Source organism: Corythoichthys intestinalis, chromosome 19, assembly GCF_030265065.1.
Source record: "Corythoichthys intestinalis isolate RoL2023-P3 chromosome 19, ASM3026506v1, whole genome shotgun sequence".
Taxonomy (NCBI): Eukaryota; Metazoa; Chordata; class Actinopteri; order Syngnathiformes; family Syngnathidae; genus Corythoichthys; species Corythoichthys intestinalis.
This window is the reverse complement of record NC_080413.1, coordinates 23,404,088-23,425,000: the sequence shown is the minus strand read 5'-3', so window position 1 is coordinate 23,425,000 and position 20,913 is coordinate 23,404,088. Positions and strand designations below refer to the sequence as shown.

Genomic DNA, 20,913 nt, shown 5'->3' with positions numbered 1-20,913 from the left:
GATGGATTTCTTTCTATAGCAAGTTGAAACACAACATGTGAAATGGTCTGGGTGGTCTGCCACAATTACATATCATATTTCTGCCTCTATTAAAATATTGGGACTAGCAGCATACAACCAGCATATTATACATTTTGGCATTTTAAATGGTACTGTTCTGATTCCTTGTTGAGATTTTTTAAATAAATTGACAGAACATCACTAACTGTAATCATCACATAACACCTGGTTGTCCTAAATTTGGCTCCTGCATCTGTCCATACACACACAAACACACACACACTAGGTGGCCACATTGTTTTGTAACTGTCCTCGCCTTAATCTGGGTTTAATCCTTTCACCCGATGAATATAGACCAATCCAATACCTCATATAATGTTGTATTTGTTCATCTATACACTCCATTTATAGAAAAGGTTACATTTTGTTGTTTTCACTGGGAGAACACATGCAAATATATGTGACTAATTCTGATTTTACATGTAAAATTTGTGAGTTTTTCCCAAAATTTGGTGACATAAATGAAGGCAGCCTACAGCATAATTTTGAGATTTAGAAATGTCTTGAATTTGTATTTCCCTAAATGTAAAAAATAAATGAAATACATTAAAAAGGCATTTCCTTACCTATTTCGTTGGAAAGTTTTGAGGATGTTCCAGCAAAAAAAAAAAAAAAAAATGTGACCGAAGTGTTTAGTCCGATGTGGTTGTGATAAGCACCCTCTCTCTCTCCATTATCTCGACCTTTCTGCTTCCCCCCTCCTGCTCCGCCTCTTCCTCCCTAGAGCCCCCCTGGCCTGCCTTTACTTGTTGCATCAGGTTGGGGGCTCCAGCATCTCCAGCGGGAGGTTGGGGCCCCTGTTGAAGAAGTGCTTATGTCCCTTTATTTTTATGTGTGTGCGATCTGCTGTTGCTATAGTGACCAGCCTAAGCCTATTTGTCCACAATAAGCTCCATCGGATGAGAGGGGAGTGATGAAGAGGCAGATAAAAGGGACAGATTTTAAAGGAGGGGAATCGAGTTCAGAGGACGATGTGGTACTTGATCATGCATGATGAGGTCACGCGTATGTATGCAAATGATTATCCTGCAGATAATGAGTTTCAGTGTCCTGCGTCATAAAATGCAACAATGTGGAGAAACATCGAGGTTTAGATTGGTGTGTAGGTGTGAGCTTGCGCCCATCACTGCAGCATGAACTGTGAACTCTGTTGAATCATATCACATTCTGCAGTGGATACGACTGAAAAAAAAAAAGCTGTACTGGAAATTGTTATTCATGGATGTGCTACCTTTTTGTCGAGTGAATCTCAAACCTACAATGTCACAAAATGATCAATTCAATCAACTGAGATTAGATCATCAGTATTTGAATTTAAAGGTCATTCGGGGTTGCTGAGATTGTCATCTTAAAGTTTAAGATCTATTCTCACAGTATGAGGACATGTTTTGCTTCGTTTGGGTGTAACAGATGGGAAGGTAAGCTGTTCACTAGAAACCTCAAGTGAGCAGCCCTAATCCTTTAAAGTGCTTCCCTTCCCCAGATAGTCACAATATGCTCCACTTGGTTTTGATTCAAATGATCAGCAGTTCTTTGGAGGTACTTGTACCATATTTTATTATGAGAAGAGAAGCTAACTCAGGTTGAGAGTCAAGGTCATAAAATTCATATAGAAAGACAGCTCTTAGTGTATAGGAGATATTATACGAAAGCGTGCAAATTTTGCCTCCAGAAAATCTGATTATTAAAGTTTTGTTTTTATTGTGTTTATTGACTTATTTGGTTTGGGTAGATGCTTAAATGTCAGAAAAATATCTTTTTTTTTTCAGCAACAGTAGGTAAATTTTCAACCTTTATAAGATATTTTCATAACATTTGTGATAATATGTCCCAGCAGGACCCCTGCCACACACACAAAAAAAAACTACAAATGTGCTGACTGCTTTACAGCATACAGTGTATCACAAAAGTGAGTACACCCCTCGCATTTCTGCAGATATTTAAGTATATCTTTTCATGGGACAACACTGACAAAATGACACTTTGACACAATGAAAAGTAGTCTGTGTGCAGCTTATATAATAGTTAATCTATTTCCCCCTCAAAATAAGTCCAAATATAGCCATTAATATCTAAACCCCTGGCAACAAAAGTGAGTACACCCCTTAGAAACGACATCCCTAAATGTCCAAATTGAGTACTGCTTGTCATTTTCTCTCCAAAATGTCACGTGACTTGTTACAGGAGGGCTGTCAGCATTGCTGCAGAGATTGAAGAGGTTGGGAGTCAGCTTATTAGTGCTCAGACCGTACGCCACACTCTACATCAAATTGGTGTGCATGGCTGTCACCCCAGGAGGAAGCCTATTCTGAAGACGGTACACAAGAAAGCCGGCCCATCTCATCAGACCATAGGACATGGTTCCAGTAATCCATGTGCTTTGTTGACATGTCTTCAGCAAACTGTTTGCGCCCCCCCCCCCCCCCCCCCCCAATGCTGACAGCTCTCCTGTAACGTGTCACATGACATTTTGGAGGGAAAATGACAAGCAGTACTCAATTTGGACATTTACGGATGTACAGTACGTTTTTTCATAGGGGTGTACTCACTTTTGTTGCCAGGGGTTTAGATACTAATGGCTATATTTTGAGTTATTTTGAGGGGAAAATAAAGTCTATTATGTAAGCTCCACACAGACTACTTTTCATTGTGTCAAAGTGTCATTTTGTCAGTGTTGTCCAATGAAAAGATAAATATCTGCAGAAATGCGAGGGGTGTACTCACTTTTGTGGTACACTGTATGCCACTTCCCCTTTTCCTCATTCATTATAAAGACAGAAGACGATGTGAACGCTTTCATGCTGAAGGAATCTGACCTTTTAGCCAGATTGCTGGAATCACGCCAGCCGAACCACCGGACCCTCGCTGGCGCAGCTCCAATGACCAGGGCTGGCGAGACCCAAACAACCTGCCCAAAAGGTCAAACTACGCACGCTCACCTAAGTCCTAACCCCTTGTACTGACTCAATTTTAAAAGCTGGAAAAAGTCTTCGAAACACAAGTTGACAATTTATTCAGGTCGACAATAATCAAACGGCAAGGCAAAACAGCAACAGACCCAGGTGTGGAGGCGGACTGGTTCCAGGGTCGCCATATCACAAGTCAACAAAAGATTTCCGAGAAAAAAGACAACGATTAGTTAAACATTCAGTCTTTTTGAAGGCTCTCTCGGGGCAGGCCGTGGGCAGAAAGAGGGGTGTGTTTGGGTCTTCTTCTGTTGCAGATTCGGGCTGTCAAGTTCATGTCTCACCGTTGCTGGGTCATGGGTAATGAGGCAACTGAGGTGGGAGGTTCGGCGCTCCTCACCGTCAGAGAGGCACGGAGCAATCAAATTTAGAGTTCTTTTTGTTATCGGGTGTTGTGGGTCAGTATATGACGTCCCGCCATTTGCTTTGGACTGTCCTCAAGAGCTGATTGCGGGATTTGGTGTTGCAGATGTGGGCTTGTAGATGTCTTGCCTATCACCTGGTAGTCAGCGTCAATCTTGCTCAGTCAGCTGCATGACGAACGCGTTGGGCTTCCGTGGTCAGAAGGCGTCATGTATCTCTTATGCCCTATGCCAAATATATTCTGCTTGTTTTCCTTAAACTATGATATAAATGCTATTCATTTTGTATTGGGTATGATAGAGTAATAAAAACAGTTAAACAGTAAATACGAGAAAAGATATTCTTCCTTCAGTGTGAATTCTGTAAAGATGGCAGAGCAACAAAAGAGACAAAAAGTTTTTTCTGAGGAGGAAAAAAAGGGAGGCTACCAGGATATACAGAATAAACATTGGCCCAGCTTTCGCCCCCTCCCCCCAGGCATTTTTCTTTTGCTCCAAAAGGCACAAAAATGGAAACATTAAACCATTTTAAATTTAAAATATTACAAAAACAGTAAATTAAAGCCGACGTTCAGCCATGTTTGGTGTTTTTAATGTTTAATAGCAGCACTGCGCAAGCCCAAAGTGATGTGTTCGAGTGCTGACGTCATCGGCGCGAGAGCTTTCCATTTATATGGTTGTGGAGCAAGCCCCGCAATCGAATACTTTGAAAAAACCGACCGACCGGGAGACCGGGAGATTGGGTTTTGATTGATTGATAATTTTATGACACCGTGCTGGTGTGCGCTGGTCCTCATGGGGAAACACAGTCTTCCTAAAGGCAAAACACGACCATTTTTTTCCACCGGCGTGCTAAAATCGACCAAAGCTGAAAAGTTACCAAGTGTTGTTTTACTGTATTTATTTTCTAGAAATCATTAACATTAACATGTATTTTGTCATCCGCAGCCATCCTGAAGATATTGAGTTAAATCCAGGTTCGATTGATTTTATCCTCACATTAATATTATTGTCCACTGTTCATCCTCTAGAAAATCTTAGATTCCAAAAAATCTGAAATGAAAGAAAATGGTTAGCAGGTTTGTATTAATTTGCTTCATCTGGACTGCTCATCCTCATGCGAGTCGAGGTGTGCATTATTTCCTCCTCACTAGTAAGCATTGACATATTTATGTGGATTATGAGGACCAAACTTTCTCTGTGTGTGTGTTTATGAACTCAAAAAGCCAAACAAAAAGGTTATTGATAACAGAAATGGTGTGTAATGAGAAGAAATTCATTCATGTATAACAAATATGTGCCTATATATATACATATAGAGGCAACGTTTTACTCTAAAACAAATTCTGTAACTAGACTAAAAAAATAACTTGAATTTACTTGAGAAAATAATTGTAACAATTTGCACTTAGTTTTATTAGGTAAATTTTACTGCTCGTTAACTGAACTTAATATCACAAGCAGTAAAATGTCAATAATAGTGGGGCAAATTGTTATAATGATTTTATTAAATAAACCCACCAGTTATTTTTTTCATTTACTTGAGAAAATCATTGCAACAATTTGCACTTACTTTTATTACGTAAATTTTACTGCTTGTGAACTGAACTTTATATTGCAAGTAGTAAAATTTATTTAATAAAAGTGAGTTCAAATTGTTAAAAATGATTTTATCAAGTAAATCCACCGGTTATTTTTTTTCAGTGTACCTGAAGATTTTACCATCCAGTAGACACGCAAGTGTACAATTACCCAAAACTTCCACTAGATGGTAGTGTTTCTCCATATCTGTCATGAAGCAATAACTGGCCTGGTTGTTTTTTTTTTTTCATTATTTTTTTTTGTAGAATTCAGATTGCTTTTATGGACTCAAGTGGAGATAAAAGGAGTGTCCTCCAGTAAGAAGTCAACATTTGAAAACAAACATAGCTTGTTTCCTCAAGTAAACATTGCGCCTCACCTACAAAACCAAAAGGTATTTTCAGAACAACACATTCTTCACTTAGGCCGGGGTCAGCAACCCGCAGTTCTTCAGCTCGCTCTTTAGCACTGCCCCTGTGGGTGGAGATTTTACAAAAATGTTTAAAAATGGGAAAAGATGGGTGAGGGAAATATATTTTTAGTTTTAATATGGTTTGTGTGGGAGTACAAACATGACACAAACATTCTTTCTAATTCATTAATATTGTAATGAAGTTAAACTTGAGGTGGAATCGTACAACAAAGTAGTCACGTGTTGCGTCATAGGATGCACTGCCGGGAAAATACACATCTACCGTATTCTCCGCACTATAAGGCGCATCGGAGTTTAAGGTGCACCTTCAATGAATGGCCTATTTTAAAACTGTTTTCATGTATAAGGTGCACCCCATTATAAAGCACGGTAGTAGGAGTGGTTGGCATTGCGTTATGAATCCACAAAATGGAGCTGAGCTAAATGGAATGTCATGCCATGATTGACCAATATTGATCAATATATACGGCACATCGCCTTATTAGGTGCACTGTCGGCTTTTGAGAAAATTGCGTAAAATAGGGTAATCATGAAGGTTCATCATATATTTGTAGCCAACTTAGTCATTTTGATAGTAGGTTAATATAGCTAATACAGTGTATCACAAAAGTGATACAGCCCGCCCATCTCATCAGACCATAGGACATGGTTCCAGTAATCCATGTGCTTTGTTGACATGTCTTCAACAAACTGTTTGCGGGCGAGCGGGCTTTCTTGTGTACCGTCTCCAGAAGAGGCTTCCTCCTGGGGTGACAGCCATGCACACCAATTTGATGTAGAGTGCGGCGTATGGTCTGAGCACTAACAGGCTGACCCCCAACCTCTTCAATTTTTGCAGCAATGCTGACAGCACTCCTGTAACGAGTCACATGACATTTTGGAGGGAAAATGACAAGCAGTACTCAATTTGGACATTTAGGGATGTAGTGTCTAAGGGGTGTACTCTCTTTTGTTGCCAGGGGTTTAGATATTAATGGCTATATTTTGAATTAATTTGAGGGCAAAATAGATTAACTCTACTACATAAGCTGCACACAGACTACTTTTCATTGTGTCAAAGTGTCATTTTGTCAGTGTTGTCCCATGAAAAGATATACTTAAATATCTGCAGAAATGCGAGGGGTGTACTCACTTTTGTGACACACTGTACATACAGCATGTGTTGCCTTCATTATAAGGCTTGTATAAGGCTTTCAATTTTGTGCGACTCAAGACATATTTGTTTTGGGGTTTTTTTTGCTCCAATATGGCTCTTTCAATGTTTTGGGTTGACAACCCCTGATTAAGGAACATTAGGCAGGGCAAGATGAGGGTTTTTACAGTATTTTCATTGGCACTATATTTGAACAAATATACACACATAAATTAATTTTCTTTCTAGAATATAGTGATATGAAAAGGAAAGTGAAATACGAACTGAGTGCATTAAAATTCCACACTTCAACTTATCTTTCAAAGTTAAATCACCACTTCTCACATGTTATTGCGTAATCTCCACTTCAGTTTTCATGACACGGTATGTTTCGTTTGAACATGACTGGGCTGATGCGGAAGGAAATTCTGTGTAATCACATGAGCACAGACAGACAGAGAGAGAGAAAAAATCCCTGATGTGCTGACATCTACTTTTCATTGGCCTTTGTCCAGTTTTCCCTTTACAATAGAAAAGCCGTATAAGCACTGTGTACTGAAGCCACAACTCAATTGTCACAAAGCTCAATATCGCTTCAGAATAGCAAAAATGCTCAGATGCAGTTACCTGTGGATAACCATATTTTATCTGTTTTACATCATTAAAAAAAATTATTAATGACATCAGATGTCCAATTAATTTGAACTAGGAGTTATGGTAGTGAAAGCTCATGTTTTACTGCCATAACGTCTCTAGATATCCAGGCCATTTTGACGCAGAGGGGCAAATGAACAAATGTTTATTCGCCTTGTACAGGGGTCAGCAACCCAAAATGTTGAGGGAGCCATACTGGAGCAAAAAACAATTATGTCTGGAGCCACAAAAAAATGAAAGCCCTATATAAGCCTTATAATGAAGGCAACGCATTCAATATGTATCTATTGTATATTAGCTATATTAGCCGAGTATCAAATGATCAAGTTGCAACAAATACCGTATTGGCCCGAATATAAGACAGTGTTTTTTTTTGTATTGAAATAAGACTGAAAAAGAGTGGGTCGTCTTATATTCGCGGCCTAGACATTATACACATTCACCACACTAGATGACGCCAGATATCATTGAAGCGACGTTCTCTCATGACAGACCACTGCTACTCTCCCCATTCACAAAGCTAGATGGCGCCAGATATCATTGAAGCCATGTTCTGTCATGACAGATCTCAGCTACTCTCAAGTTTAACCAGTTTGCATTATTTTATTGCAATGTTTTTCCTTATTCAGATTTGTTTCAAGACTACAGTAACAGTTAGACTTCACTTTGATGGTTAATGCAGTTATTGCAATTTTGTTGTTTTATCACAATAGATTAGTTTATTTACATTTCAAAACCCAGAAGCCATTCATTTACAAATGTGATTGCACTTTAGTTTACATATTTAAATGTTCAGATATTAAGATTTGAATGAGGCAAAATAACATGCTTTTTCTCTCAAATATATTGTTATAATCATTTGTTTTGGATGTACTGTAATTAGTTTCTGTATAAAAATTAATTTGGTGTTCAAAAAGTCTTTTTTAAACTTGAGTCTTGATAAAGAGGGGGTCGTTTTATAATCAGGGCCGTCTTATATTCGGGCCAATGCGGTACATAATGAGCCTTCATGATTACCGTGATTTCCACACTATAAGGCTCACCTGTAAGCCTCCGAAAAAGCTGACAGTGTGCCTTATAATCCGATTTGCCTTATATATATTTATATGGATCAATATCGGTTAATCATGGCATGACATTCCATTTAGCGCAGCTCCATTTTGTGGATGCATAACGCAACGCCAACCACTACTACACTGTACTACTACGACTACTACTACTGCGCCTTATAATGTAATGCGCCCGATACATGAAAATGGTTTTAAAATATGCCATTCATTGAAGGTGTGCCAATAAACTTCATAATTAATTGATGAAACACGGGGCGTGGGGCCGATTCATAGGAGCCTTTTTTAAAAAAAACAAAAAACAAATTCAAATTCAAATATTTTCAAAACCAAAGCTTCTGCCGACCTAAAACAAAAACAGGCACCCACCTTAGGCATATGTGAGTCTCCATGAGCAGCGGCATCAAAAAAAATTCAAAGTCGTTCCCTAATAAAATCCTGATTAAAGTATAACAAAACTTAAAATGGCTATAAAATTCTTAAATTTCACACTAGATGCACAAAGATCGCCAAATGCAGAGATAATCACCTATATTTTCAGGATCAATAGCAATGTTTAACATATCATATAAGACTGCCCAAAGTAACAACTTTTTATTTAGTGCAAGCTTTCAACAACTAATAAATCTAAATCTAAAATTTTCACAGCAGAAACTTAATACTTGAGGAAAACATGCAGAATCAAATATAAATAATATATAAATTGATTATTAATAAATCACAGCTGGGCAGTTATCATTTATTTTACGTAAATATATCGAAGTATGATGCTAGTCTGTAAGCCAATGCAGCGGCCGCCTTAGCAAAACAAAGAGCTTTTTACGTTGAAAATTCTTGTGACTAAATGCTTAAATCTCTGAATTTTTTATAGATATGACTGTAAAACAGTCTAGATTCTTGGTTAAATAACAAAAAACGGACAGTCATCATTTATTTTACGTAAATATATCGAAGTATGATGCTAGTTTGTAAGCCAATGTGGTGGCTGCCTTAGCAAAACAAAGAGCTTTTTACGTTGAAAATTCATGGGGATAAATGCTTAAATCCCTGAATTTTTATGTATAAATATTAGGGCTGTCAAAATTATCGCGTTAACAGGCGGTAATTAATTTTTTAAATTAATCACGTTAAAATATTTGACGCAATTAACGCACATGCCCCGCTCAGACAGATTTAAATGACAGTACAGTGAAATGCCCACTTGTTAATTGTGTTTCATGGAGTTTTGCCGCCCTCTGCTGGTGCTTGGGTGCGACTGATTTTATAGGCTTCAGCAGCCATGAGCATTGTGTAAGTAATTATTGACATCAACAATGGCGGGCTACTAGTTAATTTTTTTTATTGAAAATTTTACAAATGTTATTAAAACGAAAACATTAAGAGGGGTTGTAATATAAAATTTCCATAACCTGTACTAACATTTATCTTTTAAGAACTACAAGTCTTTCTATCCATGGATCGCTTTAACAGAATGTTAATAATGTTGATGCCATCTTGTTGATTTATTGTTATAATAAACAAATACAGTCCTTATGTACTGTATGTTGAATGTATATATCCATCTTGTGTCTTATCGTTCCATTCCAACAATAATTTACAGAAAAATATGGCATATTTTATAGATGGTTTGAATTGTGATTAATAGCGATTAATTACGATTAATTAATTTTTAAGCTGTAATTAACTCGATTAAAAATTTTAATCGTTTGACAGCCCTAATATATATATATATATATGAAGGTAAAGCAGTCTAGAATCTTGGTCAAAAGCAAAAAAACGGGCATTTATCATTTATTTTACGTGAATATTTTGAAGTATGAAGCCAATGCTGTAGCAGTTTTCAAACATTTTTGAAAACGCTCCAGGAAGCCATTAGGGCAGCGCTAAAGAGCCGCGGGTTGCTGACCCCCGGCCAAGTACGTACATCTAGTGCCGTCATTGGAAGCCAATGAGTTAATATCTAAAAAGATAGCTTCAATCTGTCAGTGTGATTGATTGAGGCTCATTTTTGGCGGTGTAGATATACAGTCTGTGATTGACAAAGAGAATTTTGCAGAGCAATGAAAATCATATCTGCATTTTTGTTTTGGTTGAATACAAAGACAGAAAGAAAACATACTAGGACATGACCATGGTTTCTATTGGTGTTAGCACATTTGCAGAGCAAAGTTAGCTGCATGAATTGACTTTCTGTTATGACTTTCTCTAAACTTCTAAAATGCATATGTGCATTTCAGTGTATTCAAATGTTCAATGTTTCAATCCTGTTGCACTCCTGTTGCCCTTTTAGCAACTTGTTGTGTACCAACCCTTTGTTATGCAATACACAACCCTTGCATCAATTGACTTGAATGTTGCAGCAGCGTTAAAAATAAGGCTAATGTCCTGAGATAGCACCGCCTAATAAGCTTTCCTGCAAAATCATACAGTCTGTTTTCAAAGAAGAGAAAAGAAGAAACGATTGTAGGATGAATACAGAAGATAACCATTTGTCCGAAGGCATCTTGGCCATATACAGTAACGGTACATGAACATAATGTGACAAACACAGAATCCCTAGTCATATATTTATAGAACGTCCTAAAGGGAGGTCTAAATAAATCTCCTTATTTTTTTTGTTCTTCCTCTTATTAGGGAAGACACTAACTAAAATGGCTACTTCTCTGTTATTTGTGGCTGGATCAGAATAAAATTTGGCAGGAATATTCTAGGGATGTATACGCACTTGTTGCCTGTACGCGTGGAGTTATTAAGCAGAGGGAACTGGGCAGTCGCAGATCATTTTCATGTCATGGCATGACTTTTTCCCCCTCTCTTTATCGTGTTGTTTTCACAACTCTTAAATTTGTCGCCTTTTTTTTTTTTTTTTTTTTAGTATTAGAACTTCAGCGACTTCACTATAGCAAACTACAGTTTTTATAAACTTGTGGGATTAAAAAAAAAATATATATATATATATATATATATTTCTTTAAATTATAATAAAAAAAAAGAAAAACGGTGAAATGTAACTTTATTTTAATAATTGTATCACTTGTAATGCAACATATTTATTCTGGAGTATGCCAACTTTTATTTGAAAATAAAATCAATAAAATCAAAGTCAAATAGGATACCACATTTTCCATTAATAAAATCTTACTTCAACCTGAATATTGTACAAATTCTTACCATATTCTAATTCCAGGTAATATTTCAACTTCATAAAGTAATGTTATGGTATGTTCTGCATTTCTGTTTCTCTAATACTCCATTCTATGTGTAATACATTGTCATCGGAAGTGTAACATGTAATTGAAATACATTGATAAACACCACAATCACATACAAAAAATCATCATCAGGATGGTGCAGACGTGTTTTTAATGCGATCAACGCTGACAATATTTAACTTGTTTTTTTCTTCTTATGGTTCTCAGCTGGCTGATAACAACTCCAACAGTATACGTCTCCATGTGCACACAAAGACAACTTTTTATCTTTACTGTATGCAGATGATATCACAAGGGGTCGAAAGGGGGTGCGGTTTGTGTCCACCATCCTTTCTCATCATCTGTCGTGTTTGACAACGGCTTTATGGCGATTGGGTATTAATTATTGCTGGTTGGACCCACTTAGCCTTGTGATCAAAGTCTGAGCGTAAAAAGTGATACATTAACCCACACATTTTTTATTCCCATCTATGACAGGTTACATATGTATATGGCGGAAAACACTCAGGCGACTTGAAGTTCCGCTCCGAGACCCCCAATCTGGCCATATTTCAAAATTGTACGATATGCATGTGTGATACATCATTAGAAAGCCTAAAATCTCAATTTTCTTGGGGGAAGAAAAGTTTTGAACAGGAGGGCATTTTAAAAAAAAATAAATAAATAAACAGCAAAACCCTAACTGGAGATGAGAACATGCGAGAGCAGAATTAAAGACGCCACGATTTTAATGAGGTATTATCGCGTACTTACCTTGTTTCGATCAAAAAACTCCATGTAGCATGTATCAACGTGTGTCTAGACACAGATGTGAATGGCCACAGTCGAGTTTTTGGGGGATTTTATGGGTGAAACATAGTAATATAACAAGGGTCGCGATGCAGAAATCGCAGACATCAAGGAGTGGTCGAGATGCTCTTTTTCATATATTTACCCTTTTAAACTTTTTTTTTCAAATTTTCTTTGTTTGGATCGATTATTTATCATCTAAAATATTGGGGAAAATGAGGCAGTAACAAAAAAAAAAATAAGATTAAGCGATAGTTATGAGGTAGATATCCGTGACTTTTTTACAGACGCCAATTTTTTCATTGTGACATAATTTGTTTAAAAGTTTAAAATATGCGAGTGAATAATTTTTTTAAAGTCTTTTTTTTTTTTAAGCTAAAAATAACAGACATTTCGAATAATAAATACGATTACTTACCTTTTTATGGCTAGGTTGAAAGAAAAGCAGTTGCGCGACGTCTGTAAATGGGGGTTTCCAGGGTAAAACGGAAAAATTAAAAATAGTTTGGAGAATTAATGCGCCATGAATCTGCTATGGCAGCATATAGACATATTGTTCTATCAAATGCAAAAGTTCTTTTGGCTTAAAATACAGCAGTTTATTTTAAGGAGGGGTGCAAGAGCAGACACTGCTTTTTCAGCCTTGTCTGTGTTTTCCGCCATATGCATACATACATTCACATTCAGGGGTGAGCAATTAATTTATTTCCCAAAGAGGCCTTGAAGCAATTAGAACCGTTCTCAACGGCCAAACCAGCTTAACTGTGTTCCATTATAATTTAAAGCCTTTAATACCTCTATATTGTTATACTCAGGAAAAATAAATTCTAAATAAAATTATACACACTCATCATAGTGGTTACTTTTCCAACAGTCACAAAATTATGTCAAGCACTTTTATTTCTGAAATAAGACTCCCAAATACAATAATTTATGTATACTCTGTAGATAATTTGTGAGGGCCAATTACAGACTGTCAATGGGCCGTATGTAGCCCCCGGGCCGTACTTTGCTCAGATCTGTGCTTGTATATCTATGCATACAGAGACACATCAGCGTTTTATCTCGCCCCCCCCCCCCTCCCCCTCACAGGCATGTAAAATGTTTTCTTTTGTGTGCAGGGGGTCAAGTTCCACATGCAAAGAATGGAACCTGGACCTTCAATGGGACTTCACTCACCACTTAATAGACACCATCATATTGCAATCCTAGAAACCATCAGTACGACATAAAAACACATAATGTACTGTAACTGTGACACATACATCATCTTTGACATATAGGAATTGATATTTAAGGCATAATTTATAATACAATTTAAAATATTATTTTAAAAAATGACAAATTTGAGTGTGCTGTAGTACACTACAGGTTGAAGATTTTGTGGCATACCCTCTACTGGCTAACTTGTAATCAAATCAAAAACCATACTCTAGGATCCAAAGATACTGGCCCATTCTACATAGCCTCTAAGTTTCAATCAGATCAGTGCTGGCGCACACAAAATACTCTTTGAATAGTTTCTCCTAAATGTGTATTTTAGCTATATATTGTTATAATCACAATGACTCATGTCCAAGAGCCGACCGACTGCCACCGTTGAGTCTGTTTTATTCATTTTTAATCAACGTAAACAGACAGTCTGAGCTGCTCCAGCTGTTATTTTGTTACTTCCGGTCTCCAGTCGCGTGAATTTGCATATTAAGCTACATATTTAGTTCCAACCGTTTCCAAATTTAACATTTAGGATATAGGATATCAATTTATGATTTAAATTAAATATTTAGTTCTGGATTTTAACGATCAGGTCATCATATTAAAAAATAAATATTTAAGTTGCTAAATAGCGTTGTAAATGTGCAAAAAAAAAAAAAAAAAAAAAGTGACTCCAAAAATTTCAAACCATTTTAAACACTGTGTGGTGCTAAATGTGAGAAAATGATGTCGTAATTTTTAGCATGTACTGCTTTACAAACGGCGCCCCATAGGTACATACATAATGGAAGGAGTAGGACTTCAAATTTATTTCAGAAGAGCAACAATAACGAATACTTGAGTGTCGACTTAACAGACTACCTTCAGGCTGTAATTATAATATTTCAAATTTGGGGCACGCTAGTTTTGTGAGGTGAATTTGAAATCCATTTAGAGCAGTGGTTCTCAACCTAGGGTGAGTAAGCCTCAGGGGTTCGGCGAAGGTTAAGAAACAGGTTCTATTTTGTATGCTGACTAAATCTAGGCAAAGTGGAATTTTAGACCAGGTTTTGGACTGGTTTACCATCAATTTACAGGCTTTATTCCATTTCTTTCAAATGCTAGTCCTCTAATGGGAGGAGAAATCGGGTTGCTCAGTCGAAGGATCACTGGCACTTGGTATGAGGACGTATAACAGACCTACAGACAGCGTGAACTGCATATATAATTTAAATTTTAAAAATTGTGTTATTTTAGGCCATAGAAATAGTATGTGATGCAAGGACACGACCATAAAATGAGAATTTAGACTTGCCTGGAACTCACCGCTGTTCCAGCGATAGAGTCTCGCGACCGTTCTGCGGATCAAATTTCCAGGGCGGAGCAAGCCACAGCCAACAGACAGCGGAGTGGACCAATCAGCGACGGGCAGCCGTGATGTTGGTAAAGCGACAATAAACTCTAGCGCGTTAAAATAAACACACGAGGAGAGCGGAGAACGGAAAAGTTTATTTAACATGGCTAGCGCTAGACAGACTGTTGGTTTTAGTGACTCGATGTGTTTTTGGTCATTTAAAACTGAATTTTCCATGGATTGAAACATATTCTCGTCTCTATCGTTTGGCATCTGTGTTGTTGAGGAGACGACTTTCGACGTGCAAGAGTGACGTATTTGTTTGTTAAGAACACGTTAAGCAAATAAACAAATCTGATTGCATGGATGATTTCGTTCAGGCTCGAGAGGTCATCAAGGAGCTGGGTCCCAGACTCTTCTCACGGTGTTTGAAAAATACAGGGAGAACAGTCTGGCCGTGCCAGCAAAATGTAGACATGAAAAAAGGAACAGTGTGAAACAAGGGCGTAGGTTTGGTCTCAACAATGGTAGGGATGATATAACGCATCAATATAGCCAAGGACTGATCTACATCTGAGGCATACTAGACAACCCCATGACTGGAATCAAAGTACTCTCATGAAATTCTAATGTGATTTCATTTCACAGATTTTTTTTTCGTGTCAGTTCATGTTCATGTCAGTGTCCCCCCTGAAGTGGACCCATTGTTGGGTAGCTCACAGTTTGTTTGTTTTTTTTAAATAAAGGGACTTGCACTCTGAAGCCACCGCGTTGCATTACTGTAATGCACATAATGCAAACTTATCCAAATTAGGGACGGCTAGCTTTTTCCTTGTGGAAGTTGTCCTGACCGCAGTAGTTTTGCAGGTTCACACAGTTTAATGTGATGCTAACTCTGTTGCAGGTTGAACTTGCAGTGGCAAAATTAGTGGTGTTTTCCCCACCTCTACAACACTGAACTTGCAGTAGCTGCTGCTGGCCAAAAAACTTCTTATATTCCTCCCTTTCGAAGGGGGCGGAGGAGGCGGCATGTTGTCGACATGAATCTGTCGGGGCTGTGTGACTGTGCATGTCTGTGTGTGTTTGGGGGGTGGGGGGGCCAATCAAACGTGCGCTTTGAGGAGGAAAAATGGATTGGCACATTCAGCAAGTAAAAAGGGATAAATATGAGTCTGAACATAATGAAAATAATGAACTTAATAATGGTGGGGTCAATTCTATCCTTACAACATATGGGAAGACAATTTAAATTACATATAACTGAACTCATGACATAATGCAAACAAGGTTGCTTGAAAGTTAGTTTTGACAATTTGAGCATTCTGAAAAGTTGGTAGGGTTATGTCTGGAACGTCCCTATGCAAACCTACGCCCTTGGTGTGAAATGAAATTAGTTTTATTTACCAACATGAAAATCAACAGCAAAAGGCGACCTTTTTTTGTAGTAAATTTGAAATCTGGAAGAAATTTGATAAGGAATTGACTTAGATGTTTGCTTGCTAGGTTTTGAATTCCTTAAAAAAATGGCTTTATAATGAAACTCCAAAGGGTTCGGAGAATGCACCTGTGAAACTCGTGGGGTTCGGTACCTTAAGCAAGGTTCAGAACCACTAATATAGAGTATTTGTCCCATATACAGTATATTAGGAGTGGGAACCTCTTGATACCTCACGATACGATATGATTTGCGATACAAAGCTCACGATACAACGGTTATCGATACATTCTAGGATATTCTACAAAGAACTAATAAACAGAAAAACAAGCTTCTGCTGTGAATTGGAATGAGTTTATCACTTGTAGACGTCCAATCCATTTGAACTGGGAGGGTGGCAGCGAATGAACGTTCGTTCATTCGCTGCCATCCCTCCCACTTCAAACGGATTGAACATCTATGGCCTTCAGTGGCAGCCAATGCCAGGCAATGAGGTAATTTTGGGCCATTTAAGGTCATTTACCTGTTGATTGTGAGTTACTTCCTGTTGATTTTGGGGTATTTTATGGGTCACTTCCTGTTTATTTTGAGTTACAGAACTGGAAGTGACCTGGGAATCACCCAAATGAATAGGCAGTGACTCAAACTCAACAGGAAATGACCTGTAAATGCCTTAAAATGAAAAGCAAGTGACCTGTAAATGCCCTGAAAATCGGACAGAATGACTGAACGCTCTGGTTTTGAATGAACGAACGTTCCCAGTCTAAATAATGTCTGGGTGGCAACTCAAAGCTGGAAGCAAAACCGAGTGTACCCAAAACAATGGAAGACAAAAAAAAAAAAACCAAAAAAAATAAAGGGAACTCAAAGCCAATGCAAACAGAACTCACAAGGTTATATCATCTGTTGGCTCTAAATGCACAGACAACTGACTTCAAATTCTTCAAATTTGTAACGACATGGGACTGGTCGATTGGCCACTGTCCTGCCAGAACCTGGACAACGCGCCTGCCTGGAAAACATTTTTGCGTCTGGATATTGTGGAGGGCTGGGGTAGATGGCGGCCGCTGTGTCTGACCACACTCGAAGAGGAACGATATCGAGGATGTTTCCTTATGGTGAGCTGCTGGCAGCTTCTGATTGTGCCAGGTGGGACAGTGATCGCTGGGACGGTCCTTCTGAAGGACCTAGCGACGCCAGTCCCCCAGGCCATGAGTCCACAACCGAAATGGCGATGCAACCTACTACGAAGCTGCGCAACCTTGAGATGAATGTTCGACGGGAGTCAGCAAGGAACAAAAACTGCGACGAGGATTAAGTCAACAAAAGGAGTGTGGTTGACACGGCCTACCATCGGTCCTCAGCTATTCCCTATCTTCTAGATCTAATCAACTGAATAAACTAAGTACTAAATTATGAACTAGTCTACTGGATCTAATCAACATAACGAGCACATCGATCGACTATGGACTATTGGGAAAATGAACAATCAGAGGGGATGGTTATTATAAAAAAACAAAACAAAAAAAACTTGTGATCATTACGAAATCTGAATGTCAAAAATTTGATATTTGATATTTTCTTTGTCCTTTATGGTATACTGGGGACGGGTTTCAATAAACTTCGGCTTCTCCCGTCAGCCCTTTTCTTTTCGGGTTGAATTAATTGAAAACACCTATAAATGCTGTATGTTTGTTTGGATTTGTCAAGCCTGAAGGGAAAATAAATAAATGGATTGAGCATCAAGCACCGTCAATGCAGCCTTAATTGAGACACTATTATGGTGGAAGATTTTTGGTAGCAAATTGTTGGTTCATTTTAATTTATTTTTTTTAGACATTGACACCTTTTCAAAACGATATCTTGATTCTTGGCAGGAGCATATCGATAACCTTTTGGGATACAAAGTATCACGATATATCACCATTTTGATATATTGTCACACCCCTACAGTATATGATTTCTGGCAGACGTACTGAAGTTGACAGATGCTGACATCAATTTTTTTTTTTTTTCTTACAAATTTGATAATGAAGATATATATCAATCATCTCACACTTTTCGTTCATTAAATGATTGGTCATCCCCATCTTCATAATTGTGATGTTGGTGCTGGTCGTCAGAGGAGTTAACATTCCAACCGGCTTAGACTCCACATTAACGAAGAACTCTTTGTTGGAGGCCTAGTGTGGTCAAAGCTGCCATGAGGTCAGATTAAAAAAAAAAAAAAAAGAATAGAAAAAAAACCCCTCATCGGCTGTGGGAGAGGACATGATTGTCGTCACTGGCTTTTTATTCCATAGTCCTACAGTCCAAATGTGTTCACTCCAAATGGGTTTATGAAATTATAAACATCTATACCAGTATTCTTAAACGACATCAACGAAGATAAAAAATATATTCAGATATATAGACTTTATATTTTTCAAATTGCAATTTTCGGTGAGTTTAAGCAAAACAGTTAAAATACCTAATTTCATCAATCAAGGGTCATACCTGCTGCTAAATTGATGGGACTAATTTATACACTACAGGAAATAACAACCCCAATTGACTTTATTGATATCAAGGTAGCAAGATGACACACATGATTATCTTGACTAAATGAGTTAATTATTCATGGGAAGCTTTGTGGAGTTGCTAAGTAACCAGCAGAGTCTCGAGGTTCTGCAGAGGTCCAGTCAGGATTTTCATTAATCCTTCCTTTACATTACACAGATCAAAGTGACTCATTTGAAAAATTGAAAAAAAATTGGGGGAAAAAAATGTAATGAACACATTGTCTCTAGAAGAAATACTGTTATATTGTGGGTTGAATTCATTCATTGGAAAAAAAAAAACACCATATATCTATGGTAAATATTTCAGGTATGAATAATTTGCAATTTAGTTGCAGTTATAAAGTTTTTGCTTGGATCTTTCAATTACATTGTAGGTCAAACCATAGTTCTGGTCAATTTTCAACTTATTTATTACCATTTATTTATTTATCATTTTCATTTATGGAGTTTTATGTTAGCGTCAGGCTACTATCCATAACCTTTGTTATTAATCTGGTTCAAAATGACACAATTGGATAATTTTGTTGTTTAAAGCAACACTAGGTAAGTTTTCGACCTTTACAAAATATTTTCATAACATTTTTGATATGTCAACTGACAGCTTGTTGAATTGCACCTCTTTAATATCTTGACTGGGTCTGTATCGCTTTTGCCGGCACTTATTAACTTTGAAGAAGGTGGCAGGAACCCTGCCGCGCAAAAAAAAAAACACTACAAATGTGCTGACTGCTTTACAGTCGTATGAAAAAGTATCTGAACCTTTTAGAATTTCTCACATTTCTTCTATCATTCTATATTTAATCTGTCTACAAATACATAATGAGCCTTATTGATAACCGTATTTTCTGCACTACAAGGCGCGCCGCAAATATAAGGTGCACCTTCAATTTATGGCCTTATAAGGCGCAATAGAATAGACACTAGAGTAGAGGCTGGGGTTATATCATGCATCCATTAGAGCAGTACTTCTCAAATGGTGGGGCGCGCCCCCCCAGGGGGGCGCAGAGCGATGCCAGGGGTGGCGCGAGTGACCTCGGGGAACATGCTTTTTTTTTTTTTTTTTTTTGGCCGTACTAGAATAAAGTGTACTTGCACATCCACTCCGTGGGTGGCAGTGGCGCTCTCATTTTCAAAGTGCGTGCAGTATTTTTGAAGGTAAGCAAGAGCACACGGAAGAGACTCATGTAGAGCTGGACTCACGCTGCGACCCACTGTCTTCTCCGGTTCTCACGTGTCCGGCCGAGAAGTGCCGTTTTCGGCTTGGGATCGTCACGACCACCGCCCTCACCTACGGTTCTTCCTCGGCCGCCGAGAATGCGCTTTTTTCGGGCCGTTTGCCTTTTGGCTTTGACTTTTAATATAGTGGGAAATGAGGAAAGACCACTGTTTGCTGAGTCTAAAAATGATTATAGCGGAGAGTCTGAAGCCAAATCAGTTAAGACGCTACTTAAAGACATTAGACCTCAATCTTATTGATAAGCCGCTTGATTGTTTTTCAGCGAAAACGTGCCGAATATTCCCAATTGTCACAATCGTCCCGCTTTGTCAGTGTTATATCAGTAAACCAGTGATCACTGTGGTGAATCGGCGAAAATAAAAACTTTCCTTCTGTCCAAAGACACTTTTTTCCCCCTTCTATTCAGTTTTGTTTTTTTCGGTCAAATTTTTTTGGCATGTTGTCTTGAAGAGTAAATGTTTCTAATCAATTTGAATTTGTTATTATTTACTGATTTTATTACATTTTATTTTTCAGTATCAAATGGTCAAAAATGTACCTTGAGTGTATTTTTACAGTTTGGATGTGACTTATTTATTTATTTATTTTTTTACTTCAGGCAAATTTTTACGCGTTAAGTCTTTTCTGTTACAAGCAAAACAATGTTAATAAAGTTATATTTTATTATAAGTTGATCTATGTTACTTTTTTCTTTAATAGAAAAAAAGGACACAATGTTAGGCTGAGGCGTACTTATAATAGTACTGTTTACAGTGGCGGCAGAGAGTTTGGGGGGGGCGCGAAACATTCACGTCTTCCTTGGGGGGGCGTAACAGAAAATAATTGAGAAGCACTGCATTAGAGTGAGCTTCACTCAGAGTTGCTGTGAGACCTTTT

General features: G+C 37.8%; 1 protein-coding gene across 1 annotated transcript in view; it reads right to left on the bottom strand.

Annotated features, from left to right (window-relative positions):
* Window positions 1-939, bottom strand: part of rd3 (retinal degeneration 3, GUCY2D regulator) — a 9,475-nt gene extending 8,536 nt beyond the window's left edge. Inside the window, exon 1 of the mRNA XM_057823675.1 lies at window positions 627-939. The gene's annotated coding sequence lies outside the window, so the exon portion shown is untranslated. The remainder of the gene's footprint in view (window positions 1-626) is intronic.
* Window positions 940-20,913: the final 19,974 nt, after the last annotated feature.